Genomic DNA, 14,780 nt, shown 5'->3' with positions numbered 1-14,780 from the left:
GGCTTCAACTGAGAAAAAGAAGGCAGGAGTTGCAATCATGGTATCTGACAAAGTCAAAGTAAAAATAGATCTAATTAAAAGAGATAGGGAAGGTAATTACATCCTGATAAAAGGCAGTATAGACAATGAGGAAATATCAGTACTAAATATGTATGCACCAAATGATATAACATCCAAATTTCTAAAGGAGAAACTAGTTGAATTGAAAGAGGAAATAGATAGTAAGACTATACTAGTGGGAGACCTGATCCTTCCTCTATCAGATCTAAATAAATCAAACCAGAAAATAAATAAGAGGTAAGAGATGTAAATGAAATTGTAGAAAATAGTTAATAGATATGTGAAGAAAAATAAATAGGAACAAAAAGGAATACACCTTTTCAGCAGCACATGGTACATTCACAAAGATTAACCATGTATTAGGGCACAAAAACATGGTAAACAAGTACAAAAGAGCCGAAATGATAAATGCAAGCTTTTCAGATCATAATGCAATAAAAACAATAATTAGTAAGGGTACATGGAGAGGCAAATCAAAAATTAATTGGAAATTAAATAATGTGATTCTCCAAAATGAGTTAAAGAACAAATCATAGAAATAATTAATAATTTCACTGAAGAAAATGACAATGATGAAACATCCTTTCAAAATCTATGGAATGCAGCCAAAGCAGTACTCAGGGGGAAATTTATATCCTTGAGTTCATATATTAACAAATTAGGGAGGGCAGAAGTCAACAAATTGGGCATGCAAATTAAAAAACTAGAAAGTGAACTAATTAAAAATTCCCAGATGAAAACTAAATTAGGGATCCTAAAAATTAAAATATAAATTAATAAAATCAAAAGTAAAAGAACTATTGAATTAATAAATAAGACTAGAATCTGTTTTTCTTAAAAACAAATAAAATAGACAAAATACTGGTCAAGGTAATTTAAAAAAAGGAAAGAAGAAAACTAAATTAACAGTATCAAAGATGAAAAGGGAGACCTCACCTCTAATGAAGAGGAAATTAAGGCAATCATTAAAAACTATTTTGCCCAATTATATGGTAATCTAGGTGATATGGATGAATATTTCCAAAAATATAAATGGCCTAGATTAACAGAAAAAGAAACAGAATATTTAAATAATTCCATATCAGAAAAAGAAAATGAATAAGCCATCAAAGAACTCCCTAAAAAATCCCCAGGACCAGATGGATTCACAAATGAGTTCTATCAAACATTCAAAGAACAAATAATCCCAGTGCTCTACAAACTATTTGACATAATAAGCAAAGAAGTTCTACTAAATTCCTTTTATGGCACAAATATGGTACTGATTCCAAAGAAAGACAGGTCAAAAACAGAGAAAGAAAACTACAGACCAATCTCCTAAATGAACACAGATGCAAAAATCTTAAATAGAATACTAGCAAAAAGACAAGTGATCATGAGGGTTATTCATTATGATCAGGTGGGATTTATGTCAGGAATGCAAGGATGGTTCAATATTAGGAAAACCATCCATATAATTGACCATATTATCAACAAGCAAACCAACAAAAACCACATGATTATCTCAATAAATGCAGAAAAAGCCTTTGACAAAATATAACACTCATTTCTATTGAAAACACTAGAAAGTATAGGAATAGAAGGACCTTTCATAAAAATAATGAACAATATTTATCTAAAACCATCAGCCAACATCATCTGCAATGGGGATAAACTAGAAGCCTTCCCAATAAGATCAGGAGTGAAACAAGGATGCCCATTATCACCTCTATTATTTAGCATTGTACTAGAAACACTAGCAGTAGCAATTGGAGAAGAAAAAGAAATATGATGGTCTACTTAAAGGATACTAGAGAATTAACCAAAAAGCTAGTTGAAATAAACAACAACTTTTAGCAAAGTTGCAGGATACAAAATAAACCCACATAAGTCATCAGCTTTTCTATATATCTCCAACCCAGCTCAGCAGCAAGAATTAGAAAGAGAAATTCCATTTAAAATCACCCTAGACAATATAAAATACTTAGGAATCTATCTGCCGAGATAAACACAGGAATTATATGAACACAACTACAAAACACTCTCCACACAATTAAAACTAGATCTAAATAACTGGAAAAACATTAATTGATCATGGCTAGGATGAGTTAACATAATAAAAATGACCACCTTCCCAAACTAATTTACTTATTTAGTGCCATACCCATCGAACTACAAAGAGACATTTTTATTGAATTGGAAAAAACCATAACAAAGTTCACTTGGAAGAAAAAAAGATCAAGAATATCAAGGGAAATAATGAAAAAAAAATGCGAAGGAAGGGGGCCTTGCAGTCCCAGATCTCAAACTATATTACAAAGCAGCGGTTATCAAAACAATTTGGTACTGGCTAAGAGAGAGAAAGGAGGATCAGTGGAATAGACTGGTGGTAAATGACCTCAGGAAGACTGTCTATGATAAACCCAAAGATTCCAGTTTTGGGGACAAAAATCCATATTTCACAAAAACTGCTGGGAAAACTGGAAGACAGTATGGGAAAGATTAGGTTTAGATCAACATCTCATACCCTACACCAAGATAAACTTAGAATGGGTGAATGACTTGAATATAAAGAAGGAAACTGTAAGTAAATTAGGTGAACACAGAATAGTATACATGTCAGATCTTTGAGAAAGAAAAGATTTTGAGACTAAGCAAGAGTTAGAAAAAATTACAAAGTGTAAAACAAATAATTTTGATTACATTAAATTAAAAAGCTTTTGTACAAACAAAACCAATGCAAACAAAATTAGAAGAGAAGCAACAAATTGGGGGGGAAATCTTCATAACAAAAACCTCTGACAAAGTCTAATTACTCAAATTTATAAAGAGGTAAACCAATTGTACAAAAAAATCAAAGCCATTCCCCAATTGATAAATTGGCAAGGGACATGAATAGGCAATTTTCAGATTAAGAAATCAAAACTATTAAAAAGCACATGAAAAAGTGTTCTAAATCTCTTATAATTAGAGAGATGCAAATCAAAACAACTTTGAGATATCACCTCACACCTAGCAGATTGGCTAACATGACAGCAAAGGAAAGTAATGAATGTTGGAGGGGATGTGGCAAAGTTGGGACATTAATTCATTGCTGGTGGAGTTGTGAACTGATCCAACCCATTTGGAACTCTGCCCAAAGGGCAATAAAAGACTGGCTGCCCTTTGATCCAGCCATAGCACTGCTGGGTTTGTAGCCCAAAGAAATAAGGAAAAAGACTTGTACAAGAACATTCATAGCTGTGCTCTTTGTGGTGGCCAAAAAATTGGAAAATAAGGGGATGCCCTTCAATTGGGGAATGGCTGAACACATTGTGGTGTCTGTTGGTGATGGAATACTATTGTGCTCAAAGGAATAATAAAGTGGAGGAATTCCACGGAGACTGGAACAACCTCCAGGAATTGATGCAGAGTGAGAGGAACAGAACCAGGAAAACAAGGTACACAGAGATGGATACCCTGTGGTACAATCAAATGTAACTGACTTCTCCATTAGTGGCAATGCAGTGACTCTGAACAACTGGGAGGAGTCTAGGAGATAAACCACTAGCCACACCCAGAGGAAGCACCATGGGAGTAAAAACACCAAAGAAAAACAACTGCTTGAATACATGGGTCAAAGGGATATGGTTGGGGATGGAGACTCTAAATGAATATACTAGTGTAAACAGCAACATGGAAATAGGTTCTGATCAAGGACACAAGTAATATCCAATGAAAGTGCGTGTTGGCTGCGGGAAGGGTGGGTGGAGGAGAAGGAGGGAAATAATATGATTATTGTAACTAAGGAATAATGTTCTAAATTGACTAAATAAACTTATTCAAATGAAAAAAAGCAAAGTATTCCCATAGTTAAAAAAAAGTGCTCTAAATCTCTCATAATCAGAGAGATGCAAATCAAAACAACTCTGAGGTATCACCTCATACCTAGCGGATTGGCTAACATGACAGCAGAGGAAAGCAGTGAATGCTGGAGGGGACGTGGCAAAGTTGGGATACAAGTGCATTGCTGGTGGAGATGTCAATTGATCCAACCATTCTGGAGGGCAATTTGGAACTATGCCCAAAGGGCGCTAAAAGACTGTCTGCCCTTTGATCCAGCCATAGCACTGCTGGGTTTGTACCCCAAAGAGATAATGGGGGGAAAGACTTGTACAGAAACATTCATAGCTGCACTCTTTGTGGTGGCAAAAAAATTGGAAAACGAGAGGATGCCCTTCAGTTGGGGAATGGCTGAACACATTGTGGTATCTGATGGGGATGGACTACTATTGTGCTGAAAAGGAGTGATGAACTGGAGGGATTCCATGTGAACTAGAAGGACCTCCAGGAAGTGATGCAGAGCAAAAGGAACAGAACCAGGAGAACATTGGATACAATGAGACTGACACATTGTAGCATGATCAAATGTAACTGACTTCCCTACCAGCAGTAATGCAATGACCCAAGACCATCCAGAGGGTCCCACTGTTCTCCACAACCTACAAAACCTGCGATCCCTGCAATAGGAGAAGCTTGCCCAACTGCTAACAAGTGGCTCTTCCAGCTGGTGTTGCAGCCATCCACCTCCACATTAAACCTATGATTCCCTTCCAGGATCAGAGGCCCTTTCTGTGGTGCCTCAGTCAATGGCGGCCTGCTTAGGCTACGCATCTACTCTCCCTTGATGTCAACAAGCACATGCAGGTCTCCTCAAGGGCAGGGACTCCATTCTTCTTCCTTTTTGTCTCCCCAGCACTTAGTACAGTGTCTGGCACATAGTAGGTGTTTAATACGTATTTATTGGCTGTCTGACCTAAAAGCTATGAACACCCCCAAAACACTTTCTATGCCATTTGTCAAGAAGCTTTGAGACTGTCCTGATAGCTCTGAAGCAGAGAGAAAGTCAAAATGAAAAGAAGCCCCTGGTCACCTCCTGAAGGAGATTCCAAAATAAGAACTAGGGTCTTCAAGTGAAAATCCCAAGTTCCAAAGTCAAGGAAAAAATCTTGCCAACAGCCAGAAAGAAATCATCCAGGTCCGGGGAAACCACAGTCAGATTCACAGCCAGAATCTACAGGATGAAAAGACTGAACAGGATCTTCTAGAAGGGAACATTTCCAGACGTACAACCATGTAACTCACCCTGCAAAGTACACCGAGTCGACGGGGGGAAAGAGGTCCTTTAACAACATATCGGGCTTGTTCCATCCACCCAACGAGGAACAAGTTCAGAAGCAAACATCCAAATGGAGGATCTGCTCCTGGCTCTGCGGCGTCTCAGGTCCAGCTTCTAACCTGCTCTGAAGGCTGCAGAGGAGAACCAGGCTCTCCAAGACCAAAAAAATCCTTGTGGCTGTTCAGTTTGTCTCAGTCACACTCAATTCTCTGTGAGCCCATTTGAGGTTTTCTTGGCAAAAACACTGGACTGGTTTGCCATTTCCTTCTCTGGCTCATTTTGCAGAAAAATGGAGGCAAACAGGGTTAAATGACTTGCCCAGGGTCACACAGTAAATGTCTAAAGCCAGAAGCTGGGCCCATCTGATCTTTACCAAATTACCCTCCAAAAAACCACAACAAAACCTCAAAATGAATTCTGGAGCAGTCTAACCCACCATTCAAAAAGGCCTTGGGGGCCGCTGAAGCAGCAGCAGAGGCTTCTGGGGCTCTCACACCATGGGGGGGGGGGTCGGACAACTGCCTAGAAGGCGAGTACAGGGTCCCTTTGCTGGCTCTCGTCGCTTCGCCCATACTCGGAGCCAGGGCTCAGTGTCGGGTGAGGACACTCGCAGACACCAGAGCTTGCAGCCACGGGGGACCCTGGGGCTCTCCTCACATCCTACCCCCTGGAAGAACTGAGAGCAGCTCTGAGAGAGTGTGGCGCTGGGCGGAGCCCGTGCTGGAAGGGGACACACAGGCAGTTCGGATCCGTTTTCCTGTCCTTCCTGTTGGGTCTCTGTGCCTAAAGGAGGTGACTTATCTTTCCTGAGACCTGGAGGTTCCAGTGATCCGGCTACTGAGGAGATTCCGGAGATCCTGCATGTCCTCCTCCAATTTCCATCTCCCAGACATTGTGTGAGCTCCAGGTTCCTGAGAGGTTTCCCCACTGTGTGTCTATGAGCCAGAACCCAGATCAAACTCTGCCTTTGGATGCGGCCTTCAACCCTCCTGGCCCCTGCCAAGAGGCTGAGATCATCCAGATTTCAACCATCTACTCTGACCCATGTTTACTGATGCAGAGTGAAATGAGCAGAACCAGGAGAACATTGTACACAGAGACTGATACATTGTAGCAATGACTAAATGTAATTGACTTGTCTACTGGCAGCAATGCAAATGAACCAAGAAAATTCTGAGAGACTTATGAAAAAGAATGCTACCTGGATCTGGAGAAAGAACTGTGGGAGTAGCAATACAAAAGAAAAGTATATGATTTATCCCTTGTTTATTTGGGTACATGATTTAGGGGTTTGGTTTTTAAAGATTACTCTCTTACAAAAATGAATAATATGGAAATAGGTTTTGAGTGTTAACATGTATAACCCAGTGGAATTGCTTGTCAGCTCCACAAAGGGGGGAAGGAAGAGAGCAAACATAAATCATGTAACCATGGGGAAAATTATAAACTCTTGCCTTAACAGTTTCCACATGAAGAAATCAAAACTATCAATAAGCACATGAAAAAGTGTTCTAAATCCTTCCTGATTAGAGAAATGCAAAGAAGTCTGAGGTATCACACCACACACCTAGCATATTGGCCAATACGGCAGCAAAGGAAAGTGATAAGTGTTGAAGGGGATGTGGCAAAATTGGGACACTAATACACTACTGGTGGAGTTGTGAATTGATCCAGCCATTCTAGAGGGCAATTTGGAACCATGCCCAAAGGGCTTTAAAAGAATGCCTGCCCTTTGACCCAGCCATGTTATAAAAAATAAAATTGAATTAAGACAGAAGAGGAAAAATTGGAAGGAGGGGGAAGAGAAAAATAGAACAGCGTAAATTATTGCACATAAAAGAGGCCCAAAAGAATGTCACAGTGGAGGGGAAGCTGGAAGAGGTGGGGAGGGGAGCATGTGAACCTTACTCTCATCAGAATTGTCTCAATGGAGAAAAACATACACAATCAACTGGGCCCAGAAAGCTATTACTGTACAGGAAAGTAGAAGGGGAAGAAGTAAAAGAAGGGGGGGTTGGGCTGGAGGGTAAATTGGAGGAAAGGGAGGTCAGAAATTAAATGGGGTTTGAAATAGGATGGAGAGTAATACATAGTAAGCATAATGGCACACCAAGTTTTTACAAGCCTCTCTAATAAAGACCTCATTTCTCAAGTACATAGAGAAGTGAGCTGAATATAGAAGAATACAAGTCATTCACCAATTGACAAATGGTCAAAAGATAGGAACAGACAATTCTCAAAGTAATTAAAGCTCTCTATAGTCATGCAAAAAAGTGCTCCAAGTCACTCTTAATGAGAGAGAAGCCAATTAAGACAACTCTGAGGCGCCTGCCAAACTTATCTGGTTGGCTGTTACGGCAGAAAAGGAAAATGACAAAACTTAGAGGGTACATGGGAAATCTGAGACATTGCTGCATGGTCTGGAAGGGTTATGGACTGTTTCAAACATTCTGGAGAATAATTTGGACTGATGCCCAAAGGGCTACATACCCTGTGACCCAGCAATACCATCACTAGTATTTTTACTACTCGTTTTGTCCCCAAAGGAATAAAAAAATAAATAAATAAGGAGGAAGGACCTACATGCACAAAAATATTTAAAGCAGCTCTTTTTAGGAGGGCAAAGAGTTGGAAAGTGAGGGGACACCCATCGACTAGAGAATGGCTGAGTAATCTATAGTATATGTGTAATGGGATATTATTGTGCCATAAGAAAGGATAAGCAGGAGGAGCTCAGAAAAACCTGGAAAGATTTACATGAACTGAAGCGGAGGGAAATAAGCAGAACCAGGAGAATGTGACCCAGTGACAGGAATACTGTACAGTGAACTGTGAATAACTTGGAGTATTCTCAGCAAGACAGTGATCCAAAACTATCCCAAAGGCCTCATGATTAAAAAAAAATGACACCTGCATCCAGAGAAAAAGAGCAGTCTGAATCCAGACCAAAGCAAATTTTTTTCACTTTCTTAATTTCTTTTCTATTTGTGTTCATTTCTACAAAAGAATTCATATGGATTTTTACATGATTGCGCATGTAAAATATATGAGATTACTTGGTATTTGGGAGTGATTCCAGACTTGATATTCTTTGAAAAATGTTGGAAAATGTTTTTATATGTAATTGGGGGGAAATAAAATAAAAATTTGACAAAATGAGTAAATGTCTGAAGCCAAATTTGAACGGGAAGAGATTTGTCTTTCTGCCTTCTGGTCCTGAATTCTAGCCATTGTGCCACCAAGAAAAAAGAAAATCTGCGATTTTGCAGTAATTCCAAATTAGCAATGCTTCCCAGCTGGAGGCCAATGGCCAAATTCAGCAACAATCTAAAGCAACTTGGAGAAGTCCAAGGGAATGCTGTGAAACTATGACGACACCCAAAGAACAGAACTAAGGCCCCTCCATTGGATTCTTTTCTGAGATGAGAAACCCTGGATATTGGTTTTGTTGTCCTTTTCCCCTTTTAAAATAAGTGATGACTTTATGGAAAGGATGAAGGGAGGGAAACAGTGAGAAAATATGTCAAGATGGCAGATAGAATTGAGCATTTTTGCTGAGCTCTCCCAACCTAACCATCAAAACAGTTTAAAAAGGTTTGGCTCCAGGTCTGGCTCTCTATCCACTGAGAAAATGTTTTTAATCAGGGGAATGAGAGTACTACAGTAAATTGTTTTTTCCACATAATTGGGAAAAATAAAATTAAAAAATGACAAAAGTAGTAAATGTCTGAAGCCAAATTTGCACAGAAAGAGCTGAGTCTTCCTGACTTTCGGTACTATCCATTGTGCCACCTAGCTGTCCCCAGAAAAAAAGAAAATCAGCAATTCTGCAGTAATTCCAAATTAGCAGAGTTTCCCAGTTGGGTGCCAATGGCTGAGTTCAACAACAATCTACTGTTGGTTAGATCCAAAGCTAGGTCAGGAATTTGCAGAGCTCAAGCAAAACCTGAAAGAAAAAACATGGATTGGACTCAAGTCCAACAACAAATACTAGAAGAAGAGCTAATGAGAGATTTTTTTTTAATTTTAAGGGCAAAATTTTTTTTAACTCAAGGGCAGTGGAGGAAAATTTTGGAAAGGAAATGGGAATAACAGAAGAAAATTACAAAAGAATAAAAATTAACAGCAAAATCTCACTGATGAAAATAAAAAAATAGAAAAAGAAATGGAACAAGCCATAAATAAGCAAGGAGGGGCAAGGAACCAAGATCAGATGAATTTACAAGTGGATTCTACCAAACATTTAAAGAAGAATTAATTCCAATAATATATAAACTCTTTGAGAAAATAAGAAGTCCTACCAAATTCTAAGATGGTTTTTAAATTTTTTCCATTGTTAAATGATTCGCCTCCCTCTCCCCTTCTCTTCTCCCTGCTGCCCCCCCACCAGCTGACAAGTTATACCCTTTATCACGCAACACTTATTTCCATATTATTCATTTTTGCAAGGGATCTTTTAAAATCAAAACCCCAAATCATATACGCAAGTAATAAATCATGCTTCCGTCTGCATCTCTACTCCCATAGTTTTGTGGATAGAGTCCTTTCTCACAAATTCCTCAGGATTGTCCTGGATCATTGCATTGCTGCTAGTAGCAAAGTCAGTTACATTTGATTGTGCCACAATGTATCAGTCTCTGAGTACAATGTTCTCCTGGTTCTGCTCCTTTCACGCTGCATCAGTTCCCAGAGGTCTTCCCAGTTCACATAGAAATCCATCGATTCATCATTCTTTATAGCACAATACAAATATGGTTTTGATACTGTTACACCCCCCCCCCCAATATAAAATCTAGGCAGTTCCTTATACCACAGAGGAGCTACAGAAATGAATTACAGGAAGGGGAAAAGGAAGAAAAAAGAGACTTGGAGCCAAGGATAGGTTTAGGAAAATCTTCTCTGGCTGCCATCTTGAGCATAAATTAGAAAACCAATACAAATCCATTACTTGACTGACATCCCTGGTAGATAAAAGAAACAATACAGTGGGTTACCTCAGAGTTACAAGTCCAGTTGCAGTTTAGCGAAAATTTCTGTTACAGGAATAATTCATATTTTTATGGCTATGTGATTTTTGATAAGTAGAAAAGAGGTGAGAATCTTTTTAGATTCTTGGAGACTGAAGTTTTTGAAGACTGGGATCTGGGGAAACCTAGTAAAGGATACTATCTTAAGAGTTCCTATGACTGCTGGGGATGTTTGATATGTTAATTTCATACTTGTAATGTTAATTAGGAGAGCTAGAGTATGCATCTTTTGTTGAAGAAGCCAAATTTAGTCAATCTACGAAGGGATTTTTAGACTTTTTCCAAATTTAACATAGACAACCCCCTCTCCCCTATCATTTCCTTCATTAAAGGTTTCAGGACTTGTCAACTCATTTGAATTTCTGATATGGCTACAACAAGAAAATTGCCTTTGCAAATATATCCTGTTTTTACTGATCTTAGTCTGCCATGAGACCCAATATGGAGATACCGGGTTTTTTTTCCCTCACGGTTCTTCATTCCCTGTGTTCCCTTCGAATACATAAGTCACTTCTTAAAAATTAGAATTAGTCAAGTGGAAACTAGTGGCTTTATGAGACAATAAACAATAAAACAAAGTCAAAAGACTGAAAAAAATGAAGAAGTTAACTTTCATCAAAAAACAAATGACCTAGAAATTTGATCAAGGAGATTATTGGCCTATTTAAAACTAGGATCAAGTGTGAAGATGGGATTAACTCTCCCCTGCCCATTTTTAGATTTCATCACCAGAAGCGTATTTACCCCACTTATCTTTAAGTGGGGGAGTTCTGTGACCCACATGTGTAAAAGTGGGTGACAAATCAGAACCCACTGACTGCCCCCTGGGCAAGCCTAAGAAAATTTATAGACTACAATTTGTCCATGGAAAGTGGGAGGAAAGCACAGGAAGTGACAAAAGGAATGGTCTTTAAAAGTGGCAAGAACTTCCTGTAATGAGGTCTTTCACCTTGGAAATGGACTTGAAGGACCCTGGGAAAGCTCCAGCTGACCTTGGACTGCTTCTATTTTCTATTAGGACTACTATGAGGGTGAGTGAAAAAGGCTGACTCCTTTCCCTGGCTTATTGGGGAGGTACTAGCCTCTGGAGAGGGCCCTTGTCTTGGAGGAGGCCTTGTGGCTAAAACTCTTATTTAAGTTACCTCTGGGCCCCCTTTGCTGGGGCCTCTTAAGCTCTGCCTGGTTCCAACTGAGTGGAGTAAATATCTGCTCTCCCTGATTTTCTTACTGTCACTCTTTTCTCCTTTTGTAAATAAACTATCATAAAAAATCATTTGGAAATGAGTAATAGTTCCTGGCGACCACACTCTTAAATTTAGCCCAAACCTTTCATTTCCCCCCCTTATGCAAGGATAAAGTACCTTGATATTATACATCAAAAAATTTTAAAAAAAAGGAAAACTATGCGGGTAACATAGAACCGGAGGACTAAATAGAAATTGAAAGAATTCATCCATCATCTCCTGAATGAGATGCCCAAATTCTAATCCCAGGAATATTCTAACCAAATTCTACATCTCCCTGGTCAAGGAGAAAACACTGAAAGTAGTCAGAAATCATTCAAATAGTTCACATAGGCAGGATGACACAAGATAAAGCAGCTACCATACGTAGGGTAAGGAAGAGTCTCCAGTCTCCTCTCCTCCATTTCTCAAGACAACATCTCACTGGAGTCACATCCTTTCCAAGGAGACAGGACCTGGCTTGCGTCTCCCCATAATTAACGGAGGAGAAAAGCAATCCCTTTACTCTCTCCCCTCTTTCCCTCCTTCCATTTAACTCCTCCATTACACATAATAAAGAAATGAGTTCCTAGAACATGATATTCTTGAAGGCAAATGAGCCAAGATGCCCAACTAAGAATAACCTTCCAACAAAACTGAAAGTAACCTGGGGGGAAACGGGGAGATACTTAATGAAAGAGGACTTCCAAACATTCCTGATGAAACGACCTGAGCTATACAGAAAATCTGGCATAAAAACCCAGCATTCAAGAGAAGTAGAAAAAGGTGAACATGAAAAAGAAATCACAAGGGACGTGATGAACTTACACTTTATATCCTCACATGAAAAGAGGGCACGTGTAACTCCTAAGAACATTACCATGGGGACAGGTAGCGGGAGTCTCTGAGACAGCGCACATAGGCGTGAGTCAGCTGTGCTAGGGTGATTTCAGAAGAAAATGGAAGGGTGAGAAGGAAGAGGGATGAGGAGAAAAGAGAAGGGGGAGGAAGAAGGGGGACGTTATCTTATGTATAGGAGGCAAACAAGGAAGAGTTGACAATGGAGGGGAGAGTGAGGGTGGGTCACCTCTGCACCTCCCTCTCACCCAAACTCATTCCAAGAGGAAACAATACATACACACGTGGTATACAGAAATTCATTGAAGCCAACCGGGAAGCAGCAGGGGAAGGAGCTAAGAAAAAAGAGTAGGGAGTGCCAAGAGAAGCAGCAATCAAAAGCTAACCCAGATTTCAGAGGAGGGAAATACACAGTTAGCAATCAGAATTGTGAATGTAAATGGGATGAACTTACCTAGAATGGAAGTGAATATCAGAACAGATCAGAAACCAGAATATGTTTAAAAAAGACACATTTGAAACAAAGATATGCAGAATTCAAAATAAGGTGCTACAACGGAAGTGAGAAGAAAAAGAGGGCCAGCAACCGTGATTTCAAAGCAAAAACTGGCCCAATGGAAAGAGAGATGCAGCAGGAAAATTCAGCTTTGCTAAAGGGTGCGGCAGACGGTGAAGAAAATGCCAATATTGAAACTGCTGGGGGAAAAGACAACAAAACTATCTCAGTGGGGGCCCCTCCATATCGAGAGACGTGAAGGAAATGAACAGAGTTTTCCAAAAGCCGGATATGCTCGATCTCAAGGAATGCCCAATGGGAATAAGATCTCCCTTTCCCTCAGTTCTATCATTTACGGCACCTTCAGAAAAACCTCCATCAAACGCAGAGAAGCAAACATAAAAGCAGACACTCTTCTTGGACTCTAATTCCATAAAAAGCCCGGTAGGTATAGAACGGGGCTGAAAACGGAATCTGGCCCCAAGAATGGCTCAAAGAACAAACCAGAGGACTGTCCTGCCATTAAAGGGATGGGCCAACAGGGAGAAATCTGTGGGATGCAGAGGATGACTGGGGGGAATGCACAGCGTTAAGGACGTACAGCAGTAAAGGAGAGAAGGAACAATGAACTGGGCCCGCGTTTCTAAAAATTAGCGCCCAGTGAAAGACCCAAACAGAAACCCTGCAAAAAGCGAAGGAGAAATCAATCCAAGCAAAGCAAAGCCCGAATACTGCCAGGAGCTGCCTTACTAAAAATGAGCCGATTAAGAGGAAGCCAAGTGGGCAGCCTCCAAACTGAAGACTAGAAAAATAGAGCGATGGGAGGCTCCTGGCTCCGCCCTGTGCCAATGGACCCTGAGGACAAACCTAAGGGAAAGCGAGGCAGAGATACAGAGCAAATTGTCCAGATGGGACCAAAGAGCAAGAAGGGGGCCCGCCTGGGCCTCAGGGATGGCTGATGCCCAACCAGGGAGAGCCAAGGAAACGCTGACCCTCCCCCCCCCCCCAAGGCTTGAATAAAATCCTAGCCGGGAGATCCCAGCACCGGAAAAGAGCGGAGCTCCTGGCCTGGCCAACAGAGCCAGCTGACCACAGCCAGGACCACAAGGGATGCAGACAAAGACCGGGCTTGTCCACTTCCACCCATTCCTATGAGAAGCGCTATAGGGAACCCCTTAAATGATGGGGTGGGGGAAGGCACAGAGATGGACTCCCAGAGTACAGGGGGGAGGGGCAGGAGCAGGAAAGGGGTCCCTTCTGCACCCCAGGGGTTCAAAGGCTCCATTCCCGCTCCCCACCCCAAACCTCAGGCACATAATGAATGCAGAGGGAGGGGCCAGAGGTGAAAGGGCAGGTGCGGAGGGAATAGGGCGGAGGAGTTCTGGGAGGCTGATCTCCCCATCCTATAGAAGGAGAAACTAAGGCTGGCACAAAGGCAGTCTGGTGACTGGCCAAGCCTGACTATCAGGGACTTGAGGGAAGGCTCGGGAAACTGAGCCACGAGGCCTCCCTGGTGCTGCGGGGGAAAAGGGAGTCCCCTGCTTGCCCTCCTGGACTCCTTGGGCCTCTCACCTGCTCCAGCTCGCGGACCCAACCTCTACAGCAGTGGTCCTCGGAGCCCAAGATGGCGGCTGAGGCGGTGGCGCCCCCAGCAGGCCAGCGCGCATGCGCAAAGGACTGGCTGGAGCTTCTACGCAAGCGCCAAGGGGGGGCCTCTGATGAGGGGGCGGGGCAGTAGGAGCGGGATGGAACCTTAGCTGGGTGTTGATACCAAAGAATTCTGAATCTCTTCCAAACCCCGACAGAATCCCGGGGAAAAGCCAGTATGCAGGAGTGACCGTGACGCGGACATAGGAGTGGTTTTGGAGCCCGAACCCCTGGGGTGGCCCTGGGGGGCAGAGGAGATTCCGCTCGGAGGAGTTTCACTCCACGGAGAATGCGGGGACCAAAGAAGAACCGCGATGGAACGCGGGACCCGA

General features: G+C 41.4%; 1 protein-coding gene across 1 annotated transcript in view; it reads right to left on the bottom strand.

Annotated features, from left to right (window-relative positions):
- The window catches only part of TDRD15 (tudor domain containing 15), a 44,312-nt gene extending 29,863 nt beyond the window's left edge, over nucleotides 1-14,449 (bottom strand). Inside the window, exon 1 of the mRNA XM_016428356.2 lies at nucleotides 14,374-14,449. The gene's annotated coding sequence lies outside the window, so the exon portion shown is untranslated. The remainder of the gene's footprint in view (nucleotides 1-14,373) is intronic.
- Between the last annotated feature and the right edge of the window lie 331 nt (nucleotides 14,450-14,780).

The sequence above is a fragment of the Monodelphis domestica genome, chromosome 1 (genome assembly GCF_027887165.1).
Source record: "Monodelphis domestica isolate mMonDom1 chromosome 1, mMonDom1.pri, whole genome shotgun sequence".
NCBI lineage: Eukaryota > Metazoa > Chordata > Mammalia > Didelphimorphia > Didelphidae > Monodelphis > Monodelphis domestica.
Note: the sequence above shows the minus strand (reverse complement) of the source record. Positions and strands in the feature narration are given on the sequence as shown.